We start from the raw sequence: 27436 nt of genomic DNA, 5'->3' as shown, positions 1-27436 counted from the left end.
CTGTGGACACTGTGGCCTGGGTCCCCAGCTCCTAGGAGAAGCCCCATACAGTGACGCCTGCTGTTTCCCACAGCGCTCAGGGGTCTCTGTGGGAGCTCTTGTTCCAGGTCTGGCCTGGTGGCCTCCCTTACTACTCTGGCCTCCTGTCTGAGGCTGAGGGTGAGCATTCCCATTCAGGAGGTGGACAGAGCCCAGTGCAGCCCAGGGCCCCTACCCCCAGGGAAACGAGGCCCAAGCCTCTTGTCTGATCTCCTCTAGGACCCCTAGATCCCTTCTCTCCTCTTGTCACTAAGGCCAGAATAAGGGAAACGCAGGCACTTCTCCTTCCTGGAGCAACGATCTGAGACCTTCACTGAATTGGTAACCTTTTATCCCCCCAATATTTATGCTTAACTATTAAGATAAATCATCTCAGCCCAGTCATTGCCACAAAGGCAGGAAGCTCAGGTGGAAAATACTCTGGTCATCCCATGTGTCTGGGCATGTGACCTTGATGTGTGTTTGTGCCCATGTCTCAGGACAAGTTTTGGGTTAGGGGAGTAGTCAGCATGTGGCCCAGGGGAAAGGTGTTGAGGTTTGTGGAGTCAAAGAGGAAACTCATGCACATTAGTGCTCTTTATCTATAAGGCAGCCTGTGAAGTCTGCAGGTTCTGAGACTGTCTGCAAGTGGATCGGTAACGTGCCCTAGGATGGACGACTGGGACACCACAAAGGAAAAAGACAGGCTACACAGTGAAAGTACACCTGCCCATGCCCTAGGACGCTGAAAGCGCTATGAGTGTCATTCAGTGTCCTCGGGGCTGAGTGGAAAGAGCACAGACTACCTTTGCTCTGCTGTCACCACAACAATCAGCACAGAAGGCTTCCGTGACCAAATGTGTGGGGATTTCTCGCTCCCACAAAGCAAGCCATCAGTTTTGTAGTGGACCCCACCTGGGTGTCCTCTAACTCAACTCAGTTCTGACACTATCTACATGAAGATGGGGTCTGATCTTACAGCTTGAGGGCTCTTTCACGAAGACTGTGCCCCACTTCTTATGCCAATCACAAGCCCAGGTTGCTTCATCTGTGCTTCTGACCAAAGACCTATAAACTGAGGATCCCACAACCCCTCCTTGGCTTCAATTAATTTGCTAGAATGCGTTGTGGAACTCAGGAGAACACTTACTTAAATTCACTGGTTTATTATAAAGGATATAACCGACACAGATGAAAAGGTACATAGGGTGAGGTATGGGAAGAGGTGCACAACCATCCAGTAACCTTCATGTGTTCAGTCCCCGAGAAGCTCTCCCAATCCAGCCCCCTTTGGGTTTTTATGGAGGCCTCATCACACAAGCTTGATGGAGTAAACTACTGACCACTGGTGATTAACCTGCAGCCCCTCTTCCCTCCATGGAGGTTGGGAGACAAGGCTGGAAGTCACTATCCTCTAACCCTGCCTTGGTCTTTCTGGTGACTGGCCCCTATCCTGAAGCTACCTAGGGACTGCCGGCCATATCTCAGTGGCATACAAAAAGGCATCACTTCAGTAATTCTAAACGTTTTATGAGTTGTATGATGGGAAATGGGGTCAAAGACCAAATTCATAATTTATAATATCACAGGGATGGAAAAGAAACAGGAGACTGAGGATTTCTAGCCCACACTAATCCCTGTTATGACAGATATGGAATCCCGATCCACAGGAGGCAGGAAGCTGAGAGGTGAGACAAAACCTATGAAAATCAGAGATGAGGGGCAGGTCTCAGTTTCTTGTGACTGAAGTGATAGAGCCCTGCCAGGCTCTCACTTGGATTGACAAACTAAATAAAAATATACACCCTTAAAACAAAGAACACATCTGAGTATGCATCCGAAAGAATGGAAGTTAGGATCTTGCAGAAATATCGATACACTCTTATTCATTGCAGTATTAATCACAGTTTCAAAGACAGGGAGACAACGTAAGGTCCACTGATCAATGAATGTTTACAGAAAATGTGGTGTATAGATGCAATGGGATACTATTCAAATTCATAGAGAATTAAATCTTGCCATACACTACAACGTGGATAACACTGGAGCACATTATGCTGAGTGAAATAAGTCAGTCACAGGAGGAAAAATGCTGCCTGGCTCCATTTGTGTGAGGTCTCTATCATAGTCAGCCTAACAGCAGTGGAGTAGAATGCCAGGGGCAGAGGGAGAAGGAAATGGGGAGTCACTGCTCAAGGGCTATGAAGCTTCAGTTATGCAAGATAAGTAAGTTCTAGAGATGTGCTGTGCAACACTGTGCTTACAGTTAACAATGCTGTATAATGTACTTAAAATTTTGTTAAGAGGGTAGATTTCTGTATAATGTACTTAAAATTTTGTTAAGAGGGTAGATTTCACGTTAAGAGATCTCATGTTAAGTGTACTTATTAAAACGGAAAAAAAAGGCCAGGTGCGCTGGCTCATGCCTGTAATCCCAGCACTTTGAGAGGCCGAGGCGGCGGATCACGAGGCCAAGAGATCGAGATCATCCCGGCCAACATGGTGAAACTCTTTCTCTACTAAAAGTACAAAAAATTAACTGGGCGTGGTGGCAGACACCCAGCTACTTGGGAGGCTGAGGCAGGAGAATCATTTGAACCAGGAGGCGGAGGTTCCAGTGAGCCGAGATTGCGCCACTGCACTCCAGCCTGGCAACAGGGCAAGACTCCGACTCAAAAAAAAAAAAAAAAGAAAAAAAAAAACCCTTAAAAATAACAGGATGGAAAAAACATACCACGAAACCATTTACAGAAAGTTGCTGTGGCTATATTAGTGGCACTAGGAAGTGCAGAAATCCTCAGCCCTTTGTTTGTATTGGGAAAAAGATTTCAGCCAAGAGACAAGTTAACCAAAAAAGGGAATTTATTGAAGGAAGACAGGGAGCAGAAACTCTATGTGGCGGGACAGTACTTTGAAAGGTGCAGTTAATGAATGCATACTGCTTTTTCTCGATACTGGGGCAGGTAAAGAAGGACCCTTTTCTGCATCTGTGTTGTGAGTAGCTAATCATCCACCCTGTAGTGCCATGAAGGTCAGGGCCATTTGCAAGCACAGAACCTACATTTTCTTTGTACGGTGATTCCACATGCACATATGAGTCACTGCTGGTCACTGAGTGAGGCAGCATCCTTACTCTCAGTGACCTTGCTAGTAAGCTTTCCTGGGGTTTGATAGTCAGTAATAGGTGCATGTGTAGGTATATGGATGTACGTATGTGTATATGTGTGTGTGTATATATATATATATAGAGAGAGAGAGAGACAGAGTCAGAGAGAGCACATGAGTGCTGGGGGAGGGGAAGAGGCTTCACAGAGGTCTTGAAGCATGAGGAGTAGTTTGCCAGGAGATAGGGGATGAAGAACATTCTAGACAGATGGAAAAGGAGGAGCAAAGGCATGGAATGGGGACTAGAGAGCCTGGAGAGGGCAGAAGGGAAATGGCTGGAGGGGTCATGAAAAGCCTGGAATGCCACTCTCCAGAGATTGAGTTCCACCTTGCAGTACAGAGGATGACCTGTGGGTTTTATTTCGTAAGTCATCTTCATTTCATTGATAGTGTGCTAATTTCAGAGCATGTGTTAAGAAGGATTCCGAGGTGGGGCCAGGCACGGTGGCTCATGCCTGTAATCCCAGCACTTTGGGAGGCTGAGGCGGGCAGATGACGAGGTCAGGAGATGGAGACTCATCCTGGCTAACACGGTGAAACCCCATCTCTACTAAAAATACAAAAAAAAAATTTGTTCGGCATGGTGGCGGGCGCCTGTAGTCCCACCTATTTGGGAAGCTGAGGCAGGAGATTGGCGTGAACCCCAGAGGCGGAGCTTGCAGTCAGCTGAGATCGCGCCACTGCACTCCAGCCTGGGAGACAGAGTGAGACTCCATCTCAAAAAAAAAGAAAAAGATTCCGAGGTGGCATCAGGGCAAAAAGTGACAGATCAGTTAGCAATGTCCCCTGTACTGCAGGGGTGGAGCAGTACACTCCACTAGAGTGTACTGGGTGGACACTAGAGATTTGCCACCCCTGCTGTAGGACAGTGAGAGCCACTGAAGGATGGGAGAGGGTTGGGGTAGAGGAGCAGGGGCTCGGTATGTGTGTTGTAGAGGATCAACCGGAAGCTCTGGGAGCACGAATCATAGGGATGCAAGGCTAAGGTCATGTTGCCAATGAGCCAGCACTGAGTTAAAAAATATCTGAGGAGCAAATGAACCGCTGAGTGTCTACAAGGCAAAGAGTGGACATTTGCCTTGTGGAACACAAACGCCAGTATATTTTATGTGCAGAAATATGAAAAGGAAGAGACAGAGGGACCAACGGAGACACAGAGCAGACAATGGGTGCACAAACCAGCCGTTTGTCCTTCTCAAGAGCTGCCCAGTTGGGAGTCAGCCCCACTCTCCTCAAAGGCCCTTTAGCAGAGGAGGGGACTGCAGCTCCTCCAGGTCTAGGGTGGCTTCAGGGTGGAAGGCACTCTCCCTGATATAGCTCCTCTAAGGGCTGGGCCTCTCACCTGTCTGAATCCCAGGGTGATGCCTGCACAGCCCAGAGCTTCCTAAATGCAGGTTCCCAGGAACCGACCCACTCAGCAGCTGCCTCCCCAGGGGACCCATGCAGACCAAGGGACCAGGACAAAAGGGCTTCGTGGGCACTCCCTAGGTACTATTGCTGTGAATAAGCATAGGCCATTGGAAGTCACTGGCATTGAAAAGGAGACAGGGCACATGGGAAAGAATGCCTAGTAAGCATCAGAAATGGTTCAACCATGCAGGGCAGCACATTGCAATCTGTAATTCAGAGATGCTGCCATGTCCAGTGGAGAGAGGCCTGGGAAACCAGAGGTTCATGAACAGCCAACAGATACTCCCCACCAGCACCCCTACTTCTTGTCAGGGCTAGGATTACTCCAAACTCTGAGTCCCTGGGCACTAAGGGACTGGGGCCCTGATACTCAAAAAAGCAAGTTGAAGTCTGGGCTATCCCTGGTGAGATCTGAACCTGCAGATCCAGGGGTCAGGCCGGGGGTTGCTGCCTCCCTTTGCTAGAGGCTTGGTGCCCTACGAGGGGCAATGGAAGCAATGAGACACCTCAATGGAGCAGAAACACAGAGCTGGATGTTGCCAGGCACACAGGTGTACTCCAGGACCTCTTGCATTTGGGAGCTTATAGGACCCAGAGGGAAAATGGTGCCAGGAATGCCCACAAGGTAACATCTGGAGTGGCAAGGCCTGGTGGGTCATCCGAGGGCTTGCTCTGGCTGAGAATTATGAGGTATCAGCAAGCTAGTCAATGAACTCAGTTGTGGGTGTGTGAAGGTGAGTAGTGTGATCTAGGGGCCCACATGGAAGGCCTGGAGGGGTGCTGGGGTACAGGAGACTGAGACAACATGGAGCTGGGGAGAGAACCAAGGAACCAATTGCCCAGAGAGAACAGGGAAGTCAGACAATATTCTTCTTCTGGAATCTTCTCCACCTATAGATAAAAAGCAATATATCCCCACTGGAAGCCTGATTCCCTGTCACCCCCAAAAGCCCTGGATTTGGGGACACAATAAAATCAAAAAGAGGGCTGGCCCCTTCAGAATGTAGCTCATCCCTGGATTTGAGGCGCCTGCCCAGGAGACAGGCTGGGAAATGCCTTTCATTCTTCCCTGGACAGAGCTAACTGCAGAAAGATCCTGCCAAAGGCACAGTCTGCAGACTTTTCTCCAGACCTAGGGGACCATTGCTGCCCATCCCACTATACCCTGCCCCAGCCTGCACCCTGGGTGTTGCTATCTGCATGGTCTGGGTGGGGCAGCCAGCAGGGAAGAGGACATTCTCTCCACAGGTGCTATTACCATTTTTTAATGATCCATAAAGGGGGAAGGCTAATTTCTACCTAAGGGTCCTAGTGTGGCTATGAAGAAACCATGTACCATGGGATGAGCCACTTTCTAATGGACCCTTCCCCTTGGGGAGTGGGGGGCAGAGCTGAAAGGAGGCTGGAGTGAGGACTTCACCAGTCCACTGCCAGCAATGGACCTGTCACAGGAGAAAGGGAGATGGGAGAACCAAGACGACAAAGTCCATGAGTGTGGCAGGGTTAATTACTGTTATGAAGTAAGCTCAAAGGGTCAGCCTCACTGGCAGGGGCTTGGGGAGAGGGGCAGCTGGGGCTATGGCAGAACCAGAACTGATCCCTTCCCATAAAGGTTGTGCCAAAGAACATTCCACAGCTGAAAGATCATCCTCTCTTACCTCCTCTCATTCTCCATGGGTCTCGAATGCTGGATACCTGGCTCCTTCATTCTGTAGAAAGCTGGATTGCTCAGCCATCTTGAAAATAAACCTTTCAGGGCATAGAAGACCTAGAACTCTGCTTCCCCACGAACTTACTTACCTCTAGGTTTCCACTGTGGATGCAAAGAGCCCATTTCAGCCTGACTGCACACTGGAGGGCATCATTCGTTCTCAGCTGGGCCACTTCGAGGAGGAAGTATTGCCTCAGCCCACTAGACTGGGGTTTGGGGAGGCATAACTGAGGAACTCCCCAGGCATCAGGCCAGTGGGAACAGTGTGGAGAAGGCTGCAAGGGGGTGGGGATGGGGGTGTTTCAGGGCTTGGTCTCTGGCAGCTCCTGTGCTGGCTAGGGAGCTGGGGTGTGGCAGGCCTGGTGAACAACATGGATAAAGGGCCGCTCGTGGTAAAGGCCTTGAAAACAAGAGAGAAAAGGGGAAATGCCACCAAACACATGGGGATTGGAATCTCCAAAACCCAAGGTTGGTGGGAATCCAGTACCATGGGGCCCCCAGAAAGCCAAGGGAGCACTGCTTGGCTTTCTCCCACCTGAGTTCCCACCTTTGGGGCACAAGGGCCACTTTTCTCCACCCCCTGCTGGAGGGGAGAGGAGCCAAGGGAAGGTCTCCCAGCCCCTGCAGACCAGGGTTGCTGCCAAGCAGCCTCCCGGCTGCCCAGTGTCTCCTAGGCTGCAGCTCAGCAGGCCCCCGGGGAGGTATTGGTTGCAAGCATGCACCTAATGGAACCAGCCAAAGACCAGTTAAATCCAGATGAGAGGGAGGGAGTTGAGGCCTTGCTTCCCACCTGCATCCCATTCTCAACGTCCCTTAGCCAGGACAGTGCCCGTGGCTTCCAAAGTCAACCATATGGTCCATTGCTGCTCAGCCACAGGCCTCCCGCCGCCAGCCTCTGAGCTGGGCCGAGATCCATGGACCCTTCCCAGTGTCGCTCTGCTGCCTCGACATCCCATCCCCAAAACCTGATCACTGCCCCCAACACTGGCCCATCACAGAGGGTAGTGGCCTGTGTGTGCCAGTGGACGTTATTGTAGCTGCTTCTGTAATGAGGACGTGCAGGAGAAATAATTTGTGTGGAAAACACTGTCAGCCTTCCTCTCCCCGTTAGCAGTAATTCCAAGGTCAAAAACCAAAGGTTGGGGCCATGGCCTGGGCTGATGAAGACCTTGAGGTGGAATCAGCCTGCACTGCGCAATGTGACCGGCAGGGATCGCCAAACCGCCTTTTCTGCCCCCCATGTGGTATGCATGCGCGTTCTCTGCGCAGATGCAGCGTGGTATGTGTGGTGTGCGTGGTGTGCATGGTGTCAGTGGTGTGATGTGCAGCGTGGCGTCTGTACTGTGGAGAAGTAGCGCTCCAGTTCCCTCAGGACTCTCCGGCACTGCAGCAGGTTCGGGACCACTTGTGGCTGCGCTCTGGGGAAGAAAGAGCTCCTGTCAGTAGCTGACTGCTGAAGACGGAACTTCGGTGTGGCTTCTTCGTGTTGCGGGTTTCTCTTGGGCGTTTTTTCCTTCATGGTGAGTACAGAAGCTTTCGTTTTCTAGAATGTTTTGTTTCTTCCTGTTAGGTTCTCCTTTTCATCTTAATCTGGTAGTATTTTAGTATTTATTTTACAGTAGTTCTCATTCCCTGAGGGCTTTGGAGGGTGGCAGCATAGGAGGCTGTGATACTTCAGGACGTTAGGACTCTTTCTGAGGGAAACTCCCCCGTGTAGACAGAGAGAGGGAAGCTCCGGCCTTGGGAGGAAGGGGAAGCCGCCCAGGCCAGGGTCGGAGTTTGGCTGCGCTGGGTCCAAGCCTCAGACGGAAGAAAAAGGATCCTAGTCACCTCCAGGGTTTGCTGATTTTTTTATCTGAGTTCCCACCTTTGGGGCACAAGGGCCACTTTTCTCCACCTCCGGCAGCGCGTGTCCCCTCCTGTCCCTCTCGTCACCCCCACTTGACGCGGGGAGTTCATGGGGTTTGCGGTGCAGCAGCTTTTCAGTTTACTGTAGCCCCTGCACGTCGATTTTTGATTTTGTTGCTTGTGATTTTGGTGCCCAGTTTTAAAATGAGATCTTACCCTGTTTTACTTTCTCTTCTCTTCTCTGCCCTCCCCCCCCTCTCTCTCCTCTCCTCTGTCTCTCTCCTCTCTCTCTCTCTCTCTCCTTTCCACCCTGTGAGCTTGGATTCAAGTTGTCCTGGAAGTAAGCTCCCCCTGTAGTTTCTTACAGTTTTACGATGATTCATGGTTTCAGGTCTTGTGTTGAGGGTTTTTATTTTTTTGAGACTGAGTCTTGCTCTGTTGGCCAGGCTGGAGTGCAGTGGCACAATCTCAGTTCACTGCAATTTCTGCCTCCCAGGTTCAAGTGATTCTGCTGCCTCAGCCTCCGGTGTCGCTGGGACTACAGGTGCACACCACCACACCCGGCTAATTTTTGTAGTTTTAGTAGAGACCGGGTTTCACCATATTGGCCAGGTTGGTCTTGAATTCCTGACCTCGTGACCTGCCTGCCTCGGCCTCCCAAAGTGCTGAGATTATAGGTGTGAGCCACCGTGTCCAGCCGTATTGAGGTTTTAAGCCCATTTGGAGTTGATTTTTTGTTGTGTAACAGAAGGGTCCTATTTCATTCTGTTGCATATGGATATCGGTTTCCTTAAAACCATGAATGAAGAAAATCTCTTATCCCCTTGTGTCTTTCTGGAAAGGCACCTGGGACAGAGGAACCACGTGCAGGCCCCACAGCCCCAGTTGAGGAGGCGTGGTGAGAAGGGGACTCGGTGTTCTGCAGCTTACCATTACCTCTGTGGCCCATCCATGGAATCTGTGAAGAGGTGTGTTGTTCGTGTGTCTCCATTTTCTGCTCACATGGAAAATCTGTGGTGTGACGGCTTCAGACTCCACAGGATGAATGAGGGTGGGGGAGAGGAGAGGAGAAAAGAAAAGAGAGGGAAAGGGGAGAGAGACAGAGGAGAGAGGAGAGGAGAGTGATGACAAGAGACAAATATGAGTGAGAAACAGAAAGAATGGACAAGATGATTAGAAGGCTGAAAGAAGGAGAGAGCAATCTAAGGTGAGAAAACACTGCACATAGAAAACATTCTGAAGGAGAGAGAAGGAGGGGCAGATCAGATAGGGGAAACAACGAGGGGGTGGAGAGAGGTTGAGAGGGTGTGAGTAACCTCTGGAGGGCTGGGTTCTATTTTTACTGGGAAGAAAAAAATGTTCTTTGTTATCAAAAGCCTTGAGTGACACCAGTGGGTCTTCCCACTCATGAACCAGCACCCAGATTGGTGAGTGCAAACACACATGCACATTCATGTGCAAACATAGATACATGCTCACATACTCAAGATACACATATATTCACATGCACACATATACACAAATGCACACGTGTATGCACGTACGTGCTCACATGCACACTTGTGTTCTCACACATACTCACATGTACATGCACAGGCACACACACACACTCACATGAACACACTGACATACACACATTAACATTTTCTGTTTGCCCCTGGTGAAATAGAGTGCTAGAAAATTTTGCCCAACCATTGTGATGTCTTTGATAGGCAAACTGGGGGAAATTTCGTCACAGCCATGGTGCCAAGTTTTGAAGAGGTTTTTCCTAGTGTGGGTGTCTCAGCATGAGCTAGGTCTTCCCTGAGAGTGGCATCTGGCCCCAGCTCCATGTGGCCCTCACCAAAGTCCTGTTGCCTATACGTCCTAGGTTCCATCTCCCAAAGCTGGCTTTGTCAGTGGTCTGTGAAGTGGGCTGCAGAACCACTGAAGTGTGGAAATAGAGATCAGAACTTTACATATATCTATACTTTATCTCACATTTAAAAATTTCCTTTTCCTTGTATGTGTATAATAATATTTCTATTAGTGGAGCAGAGCACTTAAATGATCATTAAATAAAAATGTAATATGGTTGCATGCTAAGAAAGATTTTGCTGTTAGTGGTATGTTATTAGGAAAGCTTGGAGTCGCTGGGACTGCCTTCTGGTCACTTTTCTCTGCATCTTTTCTTGGACACTCTTTTTGTCCGTTCTCCAGTTCAGTCAAGTGTGATTGTTTAACAATTCTCACCTCTCTTCCTTCTACCCCCATGCTTAAAAGCCTTTAGTAGCTTCACAATGTTTTTAAATGGTTATGAATTTGAGTGTTTTTTTTTTTTTTGAGATGGAATCTCTTGCCCAGGCTGGAGTGCAGTGGTGCGATCTCTGCTCACTGCAACCTCCGCCTCCCAGGTTCAAGTGATTCTCTTGCCTCAGCCTCCCGAGTAGCTAGGGTTATAGGCGCATGCCATCGTGCCCAGCTAATTTTTTTTTTTTTTTTTGAGACGGAGTCTTGCTCAGTCGCCCAGGCTGGAGTGCAGTGGCGTGATCTCGGCTCACTGCAAGCTCCGCCTCCTGGGTTCACACCATTCTCCTGCCTCAGCCTCCTGGGTAGCTGGGACTACAGGGGCCTGCCACCACGCCTGGCTAATTTTTTGTGCATATTTAGTAGAGACGGGGTTTCACTATGTTAGCCAGGATGTTCTCGATCTCCTGACCTCAAGTGACCCACCCACCTCAGCCTCCCAAAGTGCTGGGATTACAGATGTGAGCCACCATGCCCTGGCCAAGTGTGTTTTGCTATCGTGAGTAATAATTTTTTTTTTTTTGCCTGAGTTCTTTCTACCCCATAACTAGCACCCTTGGCTTCTTTGAATTTCTTGGATGAGTCTCAATCCTGCAAGCTATTTTCCCCTTGCTCAGCAAAACTTCTTCTGTGTCCTCATTGCCCACCTGTCTAACCTTGACTTATTCCCCAGGACTCTGCTTAAGTAACATTTTCTCTGGTAGGCCTTTTCTGATCCCATAGACTTACTACCTAGTCCCATAGTATCTTGTATTTTTGGTGACTACAAGAGAGTGGGGAACTTGTCTGGGTTCTGTAGATCCAGTGGTGTGCTGGTAAATGTGTAACATCTGACTCTCTGAAAAACACAAAAACATGGCTGGTAGTATTTGCACATTTCTGTGTTGTAAATAGGACTGTCATGGTCAGATTCAAGCTACCAAGCTGATGTCACTGAATGATGAGTTGGGATGAGATGCATGGTAGCACACCATCATATGATATTTCTGCCATATAGATGCAGTAGATGCATCATGAGCATAGATAATAAAATATAGTAAAATAATTAGAATATGAGGAGTTGTAGGTATTGTTTTAATATAATTTAGTTGGAAGTTTATATAATGCATTTTAATAATGACTTTATTTAACAATTAACTCTCAAAAATTCCTGAAAATTTAATAACCTGGTCTCATTCAGTGATATAAGCCAGGACTAGAGATCCCTTGTGTCAAGCACAGACAGGTCACATTGTTTTGCATTGATTACAGACATTGGAATAAGTCAACGCATATATGTGCTGCCATTTCTTGGAATTTACAGTGCCTTTGAATTATTGACTTAGTCGCTTATAACTGGGATGTTTTTATTATACTAGCTTTCATATGAGAGTAAGTATGTATACAAAAGGGAAACATACACAAGTGCAACTAGATATTCAGGGGCACGCCAGTAATGCAGCTGATTCACTGAGGCATTAACATTGATCCGATAAAGTTTAATAACAGATGATTGGCTCAGATGAATTAATTATTATAAATGTTAATCTTGATTTGTTGGGTATTCAAGGTAGAAAGGAAAACGGTGAACATGTGACTGCTTTTCACCTTCTCATTTTGCTTTTCATTTTCTTATTTACCAATCATTGAGAGGTGAATTATTAAAAAAACACTTTAGTAGTATTTGTCTGCAGCTACTACATTGCTAGTTTTGACTGAATTAGTCAGTTAACCTAACTTCCTAAATTGACTAAACATTTGACTGAAAAGATTCTTTGGAAGAAGATATAGACTATTTCACAATATTATAGTGACATATTGTGTGAAAATGTAGATTAAGGGCACTCAACACATTTCTGTTAATCCAATTATATGTTTCTACATGGATATAAGAGTAAATGCCATTCAGCCGGGCGTGGTGGCTCACATCTGTAAGCTCAGCACTTTGGGAGGCCAAGGCAGGCAGATCGTGAGGTCAGGAGATCGTCACCATCCTGGCTAACATGGTGAAACCCCGTCTCTACTAAAAATACAAAAAATTAGCCAGGCATGGTGGCCGGCGCCTGTAGTCCCAGCTACTTGGGAGGCTGAGGCAGGAGAATGGCGTGAACCCAGGAGGTGGAGCTTGCAGTGAGCCGAGATCATGCCGCTGCACTCCAGCCTGGGCAACAGAGCGAAACTCCATCAAAAAAAAAAAAAAAAAAAAAAGTAAATGCCATCAGGGTTACAAAAGTTGGTGCAAAATTTAGACACTTTAATAGTTGTGTAGTAGGGGATTTCAAGTATTATTTTCTAAAGGTTGACTGTTAACAATTAGGTCCTATAAAGAAAAAGTTTTTAAATGTCCTATAATGTAGTCTTTATTTTATAAGCAGTGTTTCTAGACAAAAGGGACCTTCTAAACTTTATTTCTAAAAATCAAAAGCTGTTAGAGTCAGAAAGGTTTTTAAGATTGAATCTAAGCTTTTTTTGTTGTTGTTATGAATGAGGAAACTGGAGCCACACATGAATATGAACGGCCCTGTTATGTTTGAATCTCAGTTTTGGAATGTGTGGTTTACCATTTGAATGAAGATCTGAGCAGGTAAGAGCTTATCATTGTTCCAAATGGTGTTCAGGCATACACTCTATTCTATGCTGCCCCATCATCCTGGATGACTCTCCTTTTTATGTTGAATTAATGCATGGTCATATTTGCAGAGAAAGGTAAGGAGGCATATTAAAAATCCACAGTAATGTAGATAAATTTTGTAAAATCAAATAATATTGATCACCTATTTCTATGCATTTTTCTGTTTTTTCACACCTTGCTTTCCATAATGAAAGTGACATTCTGCTTTGAATCATTTCCAGCGAAGTGACTTTCAATATTATTGTCTGTAACATTTTGACAGTTAAAATGCATTTCTTAAGCCTAATGGAAATGCTGCAGTGTTTTTTCTGGTTTTCATCCCCCCCACCCACAGTGGTCCTGTCTGCGCTTGTTGCCTGGGAAACTACAATGTTGAACATTTTGATATGTTTGTTGGCTTCGTATGTCTTCTTTTCAGAAGTGTCTGTTTACATCTTTTGCCCACCTTTTTTTTTTTCTTCTTCTTCTTTTTTTTTTTTTTCTGAGACAGAGCCTTGCTCTGTTGCCCAAGCTGGAATGCAGTGGCATGATCTCAGCTTACTGCAACCTCTGCCTCCCAGCTTCAAGCGATTCTCCTCCCTCAGCCACCTGAGTAGCTGGGATTACAGGCACCTGCCACCATGCCCAGCTAATTTTTGTATTTTTAGTAGAGACAGGGTTTCACCATGTTGGCCAGGCTGGTCTTGAACTACTGACCTCAGGTGATCTGCCTGCCTCGGCCTCCCAAAGTCCTGGGATTACAGGCATGAGCCATTGTGCCTAGCCTTTTGCCCACTTTTTAATGGGATTATTCGTATTTTGCATATTGATTTAAGTTTCTTATAGATGCTAGATATTAGACTTTTGTGAATATTTTCTTCCATTCTGTAGGTTTTCTGTTTATTCTGTTGATAGTTACTTTTGTTGTGAAGAAGTTCTTTAGTTTAATTAGGTCCCACTTGTCAATTTTTGTTTTTGTTGCAACTGCTATTGAGAACCTAGTCATAAATTCTTTTTTTTTTTTTTTTTCAATTTGAGACAGAGTCTCACTCTATTGACCAGGCTGGAGCACAGTGGTACAGTCTTGGCTCACTACAACTTCTGTCTCCTGGGTTCAAGCAATTCTCGTGCCTCAGCCTCCCAGGAAGCTGGGATTACAGGTGCGCACTCCCATGCCAGGGTAATTTTTTGTATTTTTAGTAGAGACAGGGTTTCACCATGTTGGTCAGGCTGGTCTCAAACTCCTGACCTCAGGTGATCCGCCCACCTCAGCACTCCCAAAGTGCTAGGATTACAGGTGTGAGCCACCGTGCCCGGCCTCTAGTCATAAATTCTTTCCCAAGGCTGATGTCCTGAATGGTATTTCCTAGGTTTTCTTCTAGAGTTTCCCGGCTGGGAGTTGCAATTCTTATATCAGATAAAACAGACTTTAAACCAATAAAATTAGGTAGGACAAGGAAGGGCATTATTACATAATGATAAAGGCTAACAAGAAGACTTAACTATTAAAGTCTTACACTTAAATCTTTGATCCAGTGGCAAGATAGATATAAAGCTAGATATAAAGACAAGACCCAACCATCATCAAGAGATTAATCTCACATGTAACAGTATCCACAGGCTCAAAGTAAAGGGGTGGAGAAATATCAACCAGGTAAGAGTCGCTGTTCTTTTTTTGAGATAGGGTCTCTGTTACCCAGGCTTGAGTGTAGTGTTGTGATTATGGCTCACTGCAGCCTCAACCTCTGAGGCTTAAGTGATCCTCCCACCTCAGCCTCCAAGTAGCTGGGACTATAGGTATCTGCCACCATGCCTGGCTAATTTTTGTATTTTTTGTAGAGATGGTGTTTTGCCATGTTGCCCAGGCTGGTCTCCAGCTCTTGAGTTCAAACCATCCACCTGCCTTGGCCTCACTAAGTGCCTGGATTACAGGCATTAGTGACTGCATCTGGACTAGAAGTTGCAATTCTTTATTTATTTATTTATTCATTTATTTATTTTGAGATAGAGTCTTGCTCTGCCACCCAGGCTGGAGTGCAGTGGTGCGATCTCGGCTCACTGCAACCTCTGCCTCCTAGGTTCAAGCGATTCTTCTGCCTCAGCCTCTCGAGTAGCTGGGACTATAGGTGGGTGCCACCACGCCCAGTTAATTTTTGTATTTTTAGTAGAGATGGGGTTTTGCCATGCTGGCAAGGCTAGTTTCGAACTCCTGACCTCAAGTGATCCACCCACCTCGGCCTCCCAAAGTGCTGGGATTACAAGTGTGAGCCACCGTGCCCGGCCGGGAGTTGCAATTCTTATATCAGATAAAACAGACTTTAAACCAATAAAATTAGGTAGGACAAGGAAGGCAGTATTACATAATGATAAAGGCTAACAAGAAGACTTAACTATCCTAAATATATGTGCACCCAACACTGAAGCACCCAAATTCATAGCACAAGTTTTTCTTGTCCTACAAAATGACATAGACAACCACACAATAGTAGTGGGAGACTTCACCTCCCCACGGAAGCGTTAGTCGGATCATTAAGGCAGAAAATTAACAAAGAAATGTGGGACTTAAACTCAAAACTTGACCAATTAGACCTAATAGTCTTCTACAGAATCCTCCACTCAACAACCACAGAATACACATTCTTCTTATCTGTATGTGGAACGTATTTTAAGATGAACCATATGCTCAGCCATAAAGCAAGTCTCAATACATAATTAAAAAAACCCTGAAATTGTACAAAGCACACTGTGAGACCACAGTGCAATAAAAATATAAACCAATAGCAGTTAAGATCTCTTAAAACAACACAAATACATGGAAATTAAACAACTTGTTCCTGAATAAATCCTGGGTGAACATTGAAATTAAGGCAGAAATAAAAAAACTTTGAAATTAATTAAAATAGGCACATAGCTTACCAGAGATTTCTGGGATTTCTCTTCACACAAGTAAAGCAGTGTGAAGAGGAAGTTTATACCTCTAAATGCCTTCATCAAAAAGTCAGAAAGATCTCAAATTGACAATTAACTGGGCACCTAAAAGAACTTGGGAACCGAAGAACCAACCAACCCCAAAGCTTGTAAGAAACACATAAATAACTAAAATCAGAGAAGAACTTAATGAAATTGAGATGCAAAAATCTATACAAAAGGTTAATGAAACCAAGAGTTGCTTCTCTGAGAAAAATAAACAATATTGATGCACTGCTAGCTGGATTAAAGATCCAAATAAGTAGAATTGGAAATGACAAAGATGGCATTACAACTGTTCTTACAGAAATGAAAGGGACCCTCAGAATACTATGAACAATTCTATACAAACAAATTAGAAAATCTGGAGGAAATGGATACATTCCTGGAAATATACAGTCTCGTAAGATTAAATCAGGAAGAGATTGGAACCTTGAGTAGACCAATACTGAACCCTGATTGAAACAGTAATATAAAACCTAGCAATGAAAAAAGTCCCTGGACCTGATGGATTCAAAGCCAAATTCTGAATTCAAAGCCTTTCTGAAACTACTCTAAAAAGTCGAGGAGGAGAGACTCCTCCTTAATTCATTCTATGAAACCAGCATCAGCCTAACACTAAAATCTGGCAGAGACATGACAAAGAAAAAAATTTCAGGCCAATATCCCAATGAGCATAGAAGAAGAAATCCTCAACAAAATACTAGCAAACTGAATCCAGCAGCACATCGAAAAACTAATTCACCTTGATCAAATAGACTTTATTCCAGGGATGTTGGTTCAACATTTGCAATCGGTAAGTGTGATTCCCTGTATAAACAGATTAAAAGCAAAAACCATATGATTATCTCAATAGACGCAGAAAAATCTTTTGATAAAATCTTAACACCCCTTCATGATAAAAACTCTCAACAGGCTGGGCACGGCGGCTTATGCCTCTAATCCCAACACTTTGTGAGACTAACATGGGAAGATCACTTGAGCCAAGGAGTTCAAGGCCAGCCTGAGCAACATAGTGAGACTCCCGTCTTTCAAAAAATAAAATAAATTAGCCAAGCATGGTGGTGCATGCCTGTAGTCCCAGCTACTCAGGAGGCTGAGGCAGGAGGATTGCTTGAGCCAAAGAGATGGAGGCTGCAGTGAGCTGTGATCATGCCACTGTGCTGCATGCTGGGCAACAGAGACCTTGTCTCAAAAGATAAAATATAAAATAATAAAATATAGTAAAATATAAAATATGAGTTGCGCAGTAGATAATACAAAAGAGGTGGGAAGCGTATCTCCAGTGGAGCTTCCTGTTGCACCTGGCGGTCTTGGCTCATAACTTGGCACCTCTAAGCCCTGGGAAGGGCAGTATGGGTCAGTATTTTGTGCCAGGGCTCCATGGAGGAATGAGAAGAGGGCTGGCTGTGGAGACCTGGGGAGCATCCTGGGGATGGGGAGATGGGGAGCTCTGGAGAATGATGGGATAAATGACAGTTATGCTGAAACTTTGTGTTTTAATTCAGGGAAACACATGTGGCTTGAGGGCATTCTGTATTTGGAGATTTATGGCCCAGACACCAGCAGAGTGGGAGTTTGTCACTGGTAGAAAAGGAGGATTACAGTTAGTGCAGGTGATGGAGGAGTCAGGAAACAGATGATGTGGCTTCACAGAGTCAGATGTGGAGAAGAATATGGCAGAGGGTGAGGAAGCAGGGAGAGGCCCTAGGCAGATGCTCAGATTCCCTGATCCTGCCTCTATGTGCTCCACATGGCCTTGGCTGGGAGACCCCAAAGAGTCTCTGCTGTGACAGATTTCATTGATTGCTCACAGCAGTCCTGGGAGTGCTGAGATAACTACTAGATAAAAACGCTGAAGGATTATCTGTCAGACATTTCTTTATTTTTTATTGATACAGTGTCTCTGTTGTCTAGGCTGGAGTGCAGTGGTGCAATCTCGGCTGACTGCAACCTTGACCTCCCTGGCTCAGGTCATCCTCCCACCTCAGCCTCCCAAGCAGCTGGGACTACAGGTGCGCACTACTATGGCCAGCTAGTTTTTGTATTTTTTTTTTTTGTAGAGACAGAGTTCCTCCATGTTGCCCAAGCTGGTCTTGAATTCCTGGACTCAGGTGATCCACCTGCTTTGGCCTCCCAAAGTGCTGGGATTACAGGTATGAGCCACCGCACCATTTTTTAAAAATTACATATTATTTATATCTTTTTATATAGTTAAAAAATTATCCCATCAAAATTCTATGCACATATTTATCAGGCCCTTAGAAGTTTCTGTGGGACAATTGTGTTGATTCAAACACACACACACACACACACACACACACACACATTGAGTATATTTAAGGAGAAATGCAGCAAGAATGTCTCCATCCAAGGCCACTGTTTTTAGGAGAGCAGGCTTTCTGGGGCATCTGAAGCCTCAGAGAGCCTGGTGTCTGTCCCCAGAGGTGCCTAAATAATTGAATGATGGACCACTGAGGGAGGAGAGTCATGGGCAGGTCTGGGTCTCACCTGTTCTCCAGCCAGGAGCCCTGTGTGAGCGCTCAATTTGCTGTCGCAGAAATGTGGGAAGTGTCTGGCCATTCTTATCCCATGATTAAGGCATGGCTGGCATTATGTACAAATGTATGGTGTATGCCCAACACCATATATGTACAGGCAAGCTTTATTATGCATGAACTGGATTTCACATAAAGTGGCAATTTTATTTAAAAGGGGGTCATTAAAAAGTGTAAATATCACAGTGTGGATATATGTTATCTAAAACTCCAAAAGGTAGTGAAACTGGTAACAAACTACTTCTCATCTTTGGACAGATACAACAACAGCATTAATGAAACTGGTTGCCAGACAAGTATGTACCACTTGCTCCTGTGCCTTAGGAAGAGAGGATGTTATAACATAGGCATTTTGATGCAGGGATTCATGGATAGTTGTTCCCTATTAACAATGCTAAAATTAAGTTCACATTTTTTACTTTGTGTGGGAACTGAAGACTCTTGTTCTTTTGAGGGCTACCTTTCAAGGTGTTGACCTCAAAGCCACTTGTTCCAAAATGCACCAGAGATGGGAATTTAAACCTCTTCACAAAGCAAACCACTGGTAATTCGTGGGAAGTATCCAACATTGTTTTACAACTGATCTCCAATAATATGGCAAACATCATTTCTTTGGAACACAATTTTCTTCATCCCACAAGAAGTTACAGGATAACAAAACTGGTAGTTAAATGACAACAGTCTTGTTACAAGACAGTTATTTCCCAGATGTATGTCACCAGTTCTAATTTCACAGCACTGGGGCCATGACCATGAGGTGGAACCATCCTGCGTTGCACACTGTGACCAGCAGGGGCGTTCAAACTGCCTTTTCTGCCCTTAATGGTGCACATGGGTGTTCTACCTGCAGGCACCGTGTGGCAGGTGTGGCATCCACAGTGAGGAGAAAGTGAAGCACTCCAGGTCCCTCAGGACTTGCTGGACGGGACACTGCGGCAGCTTTGGGATGACTTGGGACTGCGCCCTTGGGAAGAGACAGCTCCTATCCACTGTGCTGACTGCTGAGGAGGGAGCTTCCTTGCAGTTTCGCCTCAGCGCAGCTCCTCAGCTGTTTTTTCTTCATTGTGAGTATAGAAGCTTTCATTTTGTGGAATGTTCTGTTATTCCCATCAGGTTCTCACTCATTTTCCTCTTTTTCTGTTAGTATTTTAGTGTGTATTTTACAGTAGTATTCATTCCCCTAGGGCTTTTGAGGGTGGCAGCATAGGAGGCTGTAGAATTTTAGGCTTTAGGACTTTTTCTGAGGGAAACTCTTATGTAGATTGAGAGAGAGGGAAACTCTGTCTGTGGGAGGAAGGGGAAGCCTGGCCCAGGATGGGTGTCGGAGCCACACCCTGCTTGATTGTGCTGCATCCAAGCCTCAGGTGGAAGGAAAAGAATCCCAGCCACCTCCAGAGTTTGCTGATTTTTATTTTTTTTGAGACAGGGTCTGGCTCTGTTGGCCAGGCTGGAGTGCAGTGGTGGATCTCAGCTCACTGCAACCTCTACTTCCTGGAATCAAGGGATTCTCCAGCCTCAGCCTCCTGAGTGACTGGGCCTGTGCCACCATGCCCAGCTAATTTTTGTTGTTGTTGTTGTTGTAGAGATGGAGTTTTGCCATGGCACCCAGGCTGGTCTCAAACTCCTGAACTCAAAGCAGTCCTCCCGCCTTGGCTTCCCAAAGTGCTGGGATTATAGGTGTGAACTACTGCACCTGGCCTGCTGAATTTTGTTTTTAAAGGCGAAAACACACGTAATTTTATTTTTGTTTTACATTAAGCTTGCCAACTTCTTTCCCTGAACAGCATTTGTCTTGTTTTGATACCCACCTACACTTATATTAGAAACGTACTGCAAACTATTTAGTGATTCCACTTTGAACTTATAGTCGTATGACTAAGATATTTTGAATATAAGCCTATCCATATGCCAGATATAAATTTCAGGAACTCTTAATGTCTCTTCTTTTACAGAAACTCTACCTCTATCCTGATGTAATTAGGTTGATTAAGAAAATTAAAGGCCATGGGCCAGAAAACTAATTTCCACAAATGCAACAAAAGGAAAAGTTTCTCCAGTAACCTCTATGCAATGGGAAATCTTTCTTTTAAGTACCAAGTGAATTTCTTCAACTGTACAATGTATTCTAATTTGAAGGTTTTCAAATATAATACAGTAACAACAAAATATAATAAAATTAAGACTATGAGAAAACAGAGTAAATGGTATAATTCAAATAATGAATAAAATAAAATGACATTATGGATTTGTAATCAACCTATAATTACATATTTAAATTTTACTTTACATACATAAGATCACAGCTAAGGAGGTTAACCATAATGTCAAATTTTATCACCAGCCACTTGTGCTATTTTATCACATTTGAAAATATTCACTCGTATTATTTACTTTAAACAGTGATCTATAAATTTGTTTAGACTATGATAATTAAGGACCTTTTCTTCTTCTTCAGGATAACTTGAAAAATTAAATGATGTATTGACCATACTACTAAAGATACTTTACTTTTTGATTATGGTCTCTGCATTGAAGAATTTTTCTTTAATAATTTTCAAATCTTCCCATGACCTCTCTGTTCATAGAAATATCATCTTTGAAATAACTTGTGTGAACACTTTATAAATCAAAAATGGATTCACATGACCATATTACCATGATCACCAATTTTAACAGTCTCCTACATATTTTCTATATCACTTTTCTTGATTATAAAATGTCAGTAATATGAACATGCTCTTAATATAACAGAATATTTAATTACATCAGTTTCCCATCAACACACCAAAGTCACTTAATAATTACATTGGCCATTTCCACTGATCAGCAGGAGGCTCTTCCACTGATGACTCCCATGGTTTCCACTCCCTCATTTTTCTTGCCAGATTTAGTTCATGTTCAGCCTAAAGAATCACTTCTTCTAATTGACTGCCTTGAAGTTGGTCTTCTAATTTTTTAACTTCTGGTTCCGCTTTAACCATAGCCAGCTTCTCATTTGTAATCTCTTCTGTATACTTTCTATATGCTGCATTTTTAGGGATTTCCTCAAGAACATCAAGAATCTTTGTGTACAATATTCTTAGCCTCTCGTGTGGAGTATTGCACACAGCCAATCCCACAAGGCCAGTGGTCTTCTTCAGCACACCGCCATGACAGTGCCGACGAGTCGATGACCTGAATTTTTTTTTTTTAAATCTGGATTCCCACTGCACAGGGGCCACTTTTCTCCATCCCCTGCAGCACGTGTCCCCTCTGTCCCTCCAGCCATAGCCACCTAACCAGGGGAAGGGAACTTCCATGCTGTTTAATGCCCTTTTTGGAGAAATATCTATTCAGGGTCTCTGCCCAATTTTGGGTGGATCATACATTTTATTGTTGCTACCTAGTATTGTTTTTTTTTTTTTTCTCCCTTTTTTTAAAAATTATGCTTTAAGTTCTCGGGTACATGTGCACAACTTGCAGGTTTGTTACATATGTATACATGTGCCATGTTGGTGTGCTGCAACTATTAAATCATCATTTACATTAGGTATTTCTCCTAATGCTATCCCTCCCCCATCCCCCCACCCCATGACAGGCCCTGGTGTGTGATGTTCCCTGCCCTGTGTCCAAGCGTTCTCTTTGTTCAGTTCCCACCTATGAGTGAGAACATGTGGTGTTTGGTTATCTGTCCTTGTGACAGTTTGCTCAGAATGATTGTTTCCAGCTTCATCCATGTCCCTACAAAGGACATGAACTCATCCTTTTTTTTAAAATTTATTATTATTATACTTTAAGTTTTAGGGTACATGTGCACAATGTGCAGGTTAGTTACATATGTATGCATGTGTCATGCTGGTGCGCTGCAGCCACTAACTCGTCATCTAGCATTAGGTATATCTCCCAATGCTATCCCTCCCCCCTCCCCACACCCCACAACAGTCCCCAGAGTGTGATGTTCCCCTTCCTGTGTCCATATGTTCTCATTGTTCAATGCCCACCTATGAGTGAGAATATGCGGTGTTTGGTTTTTTGTTCTTGCGATAGTTTACTGAGAATGATGATTTCCAATTTCATCCATGTCCCTACAAAGGACGTGAACTCATCATTTTTTATGGCTGCATAGTATTCCATGGTGTATATGTGCCACATTTTCTTAATCCAGTCTATCATTGTTGGACATTTGGGTTGGTTCCAAGTCTTTGCTATTGTGAATAATGCTGCAATAAACATACGTGTGCATGTGTCTTTATAGCAGCATGATTTATAGTCCTTTGGGTATATACCCAGTAATGGGATGGCTGGGTCAAATGGTATTTCTAGTTCTAGATCCCTGAGGAATCGCCATACTGACTTCCACAATGGTTGAACTAGTTTACAGTCCTACCAACAGTGTAAAAGTGTTCCTATTTCTCCACATCCTCTCCAGCACCTGTTGTTTCCTGACTTTTTAATGATTGCCATTCTAACTGGTGTGAGATGGTATCTCATTATGGTTTTGATTTGCATTTCTCTGATGGCCAGTGATGGTGAGCATTTTTTCATGTGTTTTTTGGCTGCATAAATGTCTTCTTTTGAGAAGTGTCTGTTCATGTCCTTTGCCCACTTTTTGATGGGGTTGTTTGTTTTTTTCTTGTAAATTTGTTTGAGTTCATTGTAGATTCTGGATATTAGCCCTTTGTCAGATAAGTAGGTTGCAAAAATTTTCTCCCATTTTTTAGGTTGCCTGTTCACTCTGATGGTAGTAGTTTCTTTTGCTGTGCAGAAGCTCTTTAGTTTAATTAGATCCCATTTGTCAATTCTGGCTTTGGTTGCCATTGCTATTGGTGTTTTAGACATGAAGTCCTTGCCCATGCCTATGTCCTGAATGGTAATGCCTAGGTTTTCTTCTAGGGTTTTTGTGGTTTTAGGTCTAACGTTTAAGTCTTTAATCCATCTTGAATTAATTTTTGTATAAGGTGTAAGGAAGGGATCCAGTTTCAGCTTTCTACATAAGGCTAGCCAGTTTTCCCAGCACCCTTTATTAAATAGGGAATCCTTTCCCCATTGCTTGTTTTTCTCAGGTTTGTCAAAGATCAGACAGTTGTAGAGATGTGGTGTTATTTCTGAGGGCTCTGTTCTGTTCCATTGATCTATATCTCTGTTTTGGTACCAGTACCATGCTGTTTTGGTTACTGTAGCCTTGTAGTATAGTTTGAAGTCAGGTTGTGTAATGCCTCCAGCTTTGTTCTTTTGGCTTAGGATTGACTTGGCGATGCGGGCTCTTTTTTGCTTCCATATGAACTTTAAAGTAGCTTTTTCTAATTCTGTGCAGAAAGTCATTGGTAGCTTGTTGGGGATGGCATTGAATCTATAAATTACCTTGGGCAGTATGGCCATTTTCATGATATTGATTCTTCCTACCCATGAGCATGGAATGTTCTTCCATTTGTTTGTATCCTCTTTTATTTCACTGAGCAGTGGTTTGTAGTTCTCCTTGAAGAGGTCCTTCACATCCCTTGTAAGTTGGATTCCTAGGTATTTTATTCTCTTTGAAGCAATTGTGAATTGGAGTTCACTCATGATTTGGCTCTCTGTTTGTCTGTTGTTGGTGTATAAGAATGCTTGTGATTTTTGTACATTGATTTTGTATCCTGAGACTTTGCTGAAGTTGCTTATTAGCTTAAGGAGATTTTGGGCTGAGACAATGGGATTTTCTAGATATACAATCATGTCATCTGCAAACAGGGACAATTTGACTTCCTCTTTTCCTAGTTGATTGCCCTTTATTTCCTTCTCCTGCCTAATTGCCCTGGCCAGAACTTCCAACACTATGTTGAATAGGAGTGGTGAGAGAGGGCATCCCTGTCTTGTGCCAGTTTTCAAAGGGAATGCTTCCAGTTTTTGCCCATTCAGTATGATATTGGCTGTGGGTTTGTCATAGATAGCTCTTATTATTTTGAGATACGTCCCATCAATACCTAATTTATTGAGAGTTTTTAGCATGAAGGTTGTTGAATTTTGTCAAAGGCCTTTTCTGCATCTATTGAGATAATCATGTGGTTTTTGTCTTTGGTTCTGTTTATATGCTGGATTACATTTATTGATTTGTGTATATTGAACCAGCCTTGCATCCCAGGGATGAAGCCCACTTGATCATGGTGGATAAGCTTTTTGATGTGCTGCTGGATTCCGTTTGCCAGTATTTTATTGAGGATTTTTGCATCAATGTTCATCAAGGATATTGGTCTAAAATTCTCTTTTTTTGTTGTGTCTCTGCCCGGCTTTGGTATCAGGATGATGCTGGCCTCATAAAATGAGTTAGGGAGGATTCCCTCTTTTTCTATTGATAGGAATAGTTTCAGAAGGAATGGTACCAGTTCTTTCTTGTACCTCTGGTAGAAATTGGCTGTGAATCCATCTGGTCCTGGACTCTTTTTGCTTGGTAAGCTATTGATTATTGCCACAATTTCAGCTCCTGTTATTGGTCTATTCAGAGATTCAACTTCTTCCTGGTTTAGTCTTGGGAGAGTGTATGTGTCGAGGAATTTATCCATTTCTTCTAGATTTTCTAGTTTATTTGCATAGAGGTGTTTGTAGTGTTCTCTGATGGTAGTTTGTATTTCTGTGGGATTGGTGGGGATATCCCCTTTATCATTTTTTATTGAGTCTATTTGATTCTTCTCTCTTTTTTTCTTTATTAGTCTTGCTAGTGGTCTATCAATTTTGTTGATCCTTTCAAAAAACCAGCTGCTGGATTCATTAATTTTTTGAAGGGTTTTTTGTGTCTCTATTTCCTTCAGTTCTGCTCTGATTTTAGTTATTTCTTGCCTTCTGCTAGCTTTTGAATGTGTTTGATCTTGCTTTTCTAGTTCTTTTAATTGTGATGTTAGGGTGTCAATTTTGGATCTTTCCTGCTTTCTCTTGTGGGCATTTAGTGCTATAAATTTCCCTCTTACACACTGCTTTGAATGCGTCCCAGAGATTCTGGTATGTTGTGTCTATGTTCTCGTTGGTTTCAAAGAACATCTTTATTTCTGCCTTCATTTCATTATGTACCCAGTAGTCATTCAGGAGCAGGTTGTTCAGTTTCCATGTCGTTGAGTGGTTTTGAGTGAGATTCTTAATCCTGAGTTCTAGTTTGATTGCACTGTGGTCTGAGAGACAGTTTGTTATAATTTCTGTTCTTTTACATTTGCTGAGGAGAGCTTTACTTCCAACTATGTGGTCAATTTTGGAACAGGTGTGGTGTGGTGCTGAAAAAAATGTATATTCTGTTGATTTTGGGTGGAGAGTTCTGTAGATGTCTATTAGTTCCACTTGGTGCAGAGCTGAGTTCAATTCCTGGGAATCCTTGTTGACTTTCTGTCTCGTTGATCTGTCTAATGTTGACAGTGGGGTGTTAAAGTCTCCCATTATTAATGTGTGGGAGTCTAAGTCTCTTTGTAGGTCGCTCAGGACTTGCTTTATGAATCTGGGTGCTCCTGTATTGGGTGCATATATATTTAGGATAGTTAGCTCTTCTTGTTGAATTGATCCCTTTACCATTATGTAATGACCTTCTTTGTCTCTTTTGATCTTTGTTGGTTTAAAGTCTGTTTTATCAGAGACTAGGATTGCAACCCATGCCTTTTTTTTGTTTTCCATTTGCTTGGTAGATCTTCCTCCATCCTTTTATTTTGAGCCTATATGTGTCTCTGCACGTGAGATGGGTTTCCTGAATACAGCACACTGATGGGTCTTGACTCTTTATCCAATTTGCCAGTCTGTGTCTTTTAATTGGAGCATTTAGTCCATTTACATTTAAAGTTAATATTGTTAGGTGTGGATTTGATCCTGTCATTATGATGTTAGCTGGTTATTTTGCTCGTTAGTTGATGCAGTTTCTTCCTAGTCTCGATGGTCTTTACATTTTGGCATTATTTTGCAGTGGCTGGTACTGGTTGTTCCTTTCCATGTTTAGCGCTTCCTTCAGGAGCTCTTGTAGGGCAGGCCTGGTGGTGACAAAATCTCTCAGCATTTGCTTGTCTGTAAAGTGTTTTATTTCTCCTTCACCTATGAAGCTTATTTTGGCTGGATATGAAATTCTGAGTTGAAAATTCTTGTCTTTAAGAATGTTGAATATTGGCCCCCACTCTCTTCTGGCTTGTAGAGTTTCTGCCGAGAGATCCACTGTTAGTCTGATGGGCTTCCCTTGTGGGTAACCCGACCTTTCTCTCTGGCTGCCCTTAACATTTTTTCCTTCATTTCGACTTTGGTGAATCTCACAATTATGTGTCTTGGAGTTGCTCTTCTTGAGGAGTATCTTTGTGGCGTTCTCTGTATTTCCTGAATTTGAATGTTGGCCTGCCTTGCTAGATTGGGGAAGTTCTCCTGGATAATATCCTGCAGAGTGTTTTCCAACTTGGTTCCATTCTCCCCGTCACTTTCAGGTACACCAATCAGACGTAGATTTGGTGTTTTCACATAGTCCCATATTTCTTGGAGGCTTTGCTCCTTTCTTTTTGTTCTTTTTTCTCTAAACTTCCCTTCTCGCTTCATTTCATTCACTTCATCTTCCATGGCTGATACCCTTTCTTCCAGTTGATCGCATTGGCTCCTGAGGCTTCTGCATTCTTCACGTAGTTCTAGAGCCTTGGTTTTCAGCTCCATCAGCTCCTTTAAGCACTTCTCTGTATTGGTTATTCTAGTTATACATTCTTCTAAACTTTTTTCAAAGTTTTCAACTTCTTTGCCTTTGGTTTGAATTTCCTCCCGTAGCTCAGAGTAATTTGATCGTCTGAGGCCTTCTTCTCTCAGCTCGTCAAAGTCATTCTCTGTCCAGCTTTGTTCCGTTGCTGGTGAGGAACTGCGTTCCTTTGGAGGAGGAGAGGCACTCTGCTTTTTAGAGTTTCCAGTTATTTTGCTCTGTTTTTTCCCCATCTT

General features: G+C 43.9%; 1 pseudogene; it reads right to left on the bottom strand.

Annotated features, from left to right (window-relative positions):
- Window positions 1-21093: 21093 nt before the first annotated feature.
- LOC100979867 (NADH dehydrogenase [ubiquinone] 1 alpha subcomplex subunit 5-like) lies at window positions 21094-22130 on the bottom strand (annotated as a pseudogene).
- Between the last annotated feature and the right edge of the window lie 5306 nt (window positions 22131-27436).

The sequence above is a fragment of the Pan paniscus genome, chromosome 7 (assembly GCF_029289425.2).
Source record: "Pan paniscus chromosome 7, NHGRI_mPanPan1-v2.0_pri, whole genome shotgun sequence".
NCBI lineage: Eukaryota > Metazoa > Chordata > Mammalia > Primates > Hominidae > Pan > Pan paniscus.
The sequence above is the reverse complement of the archived record's forward strand: the minus strand, read 5'-3'. Positions and strand labels throughout refer to the sequence as shown.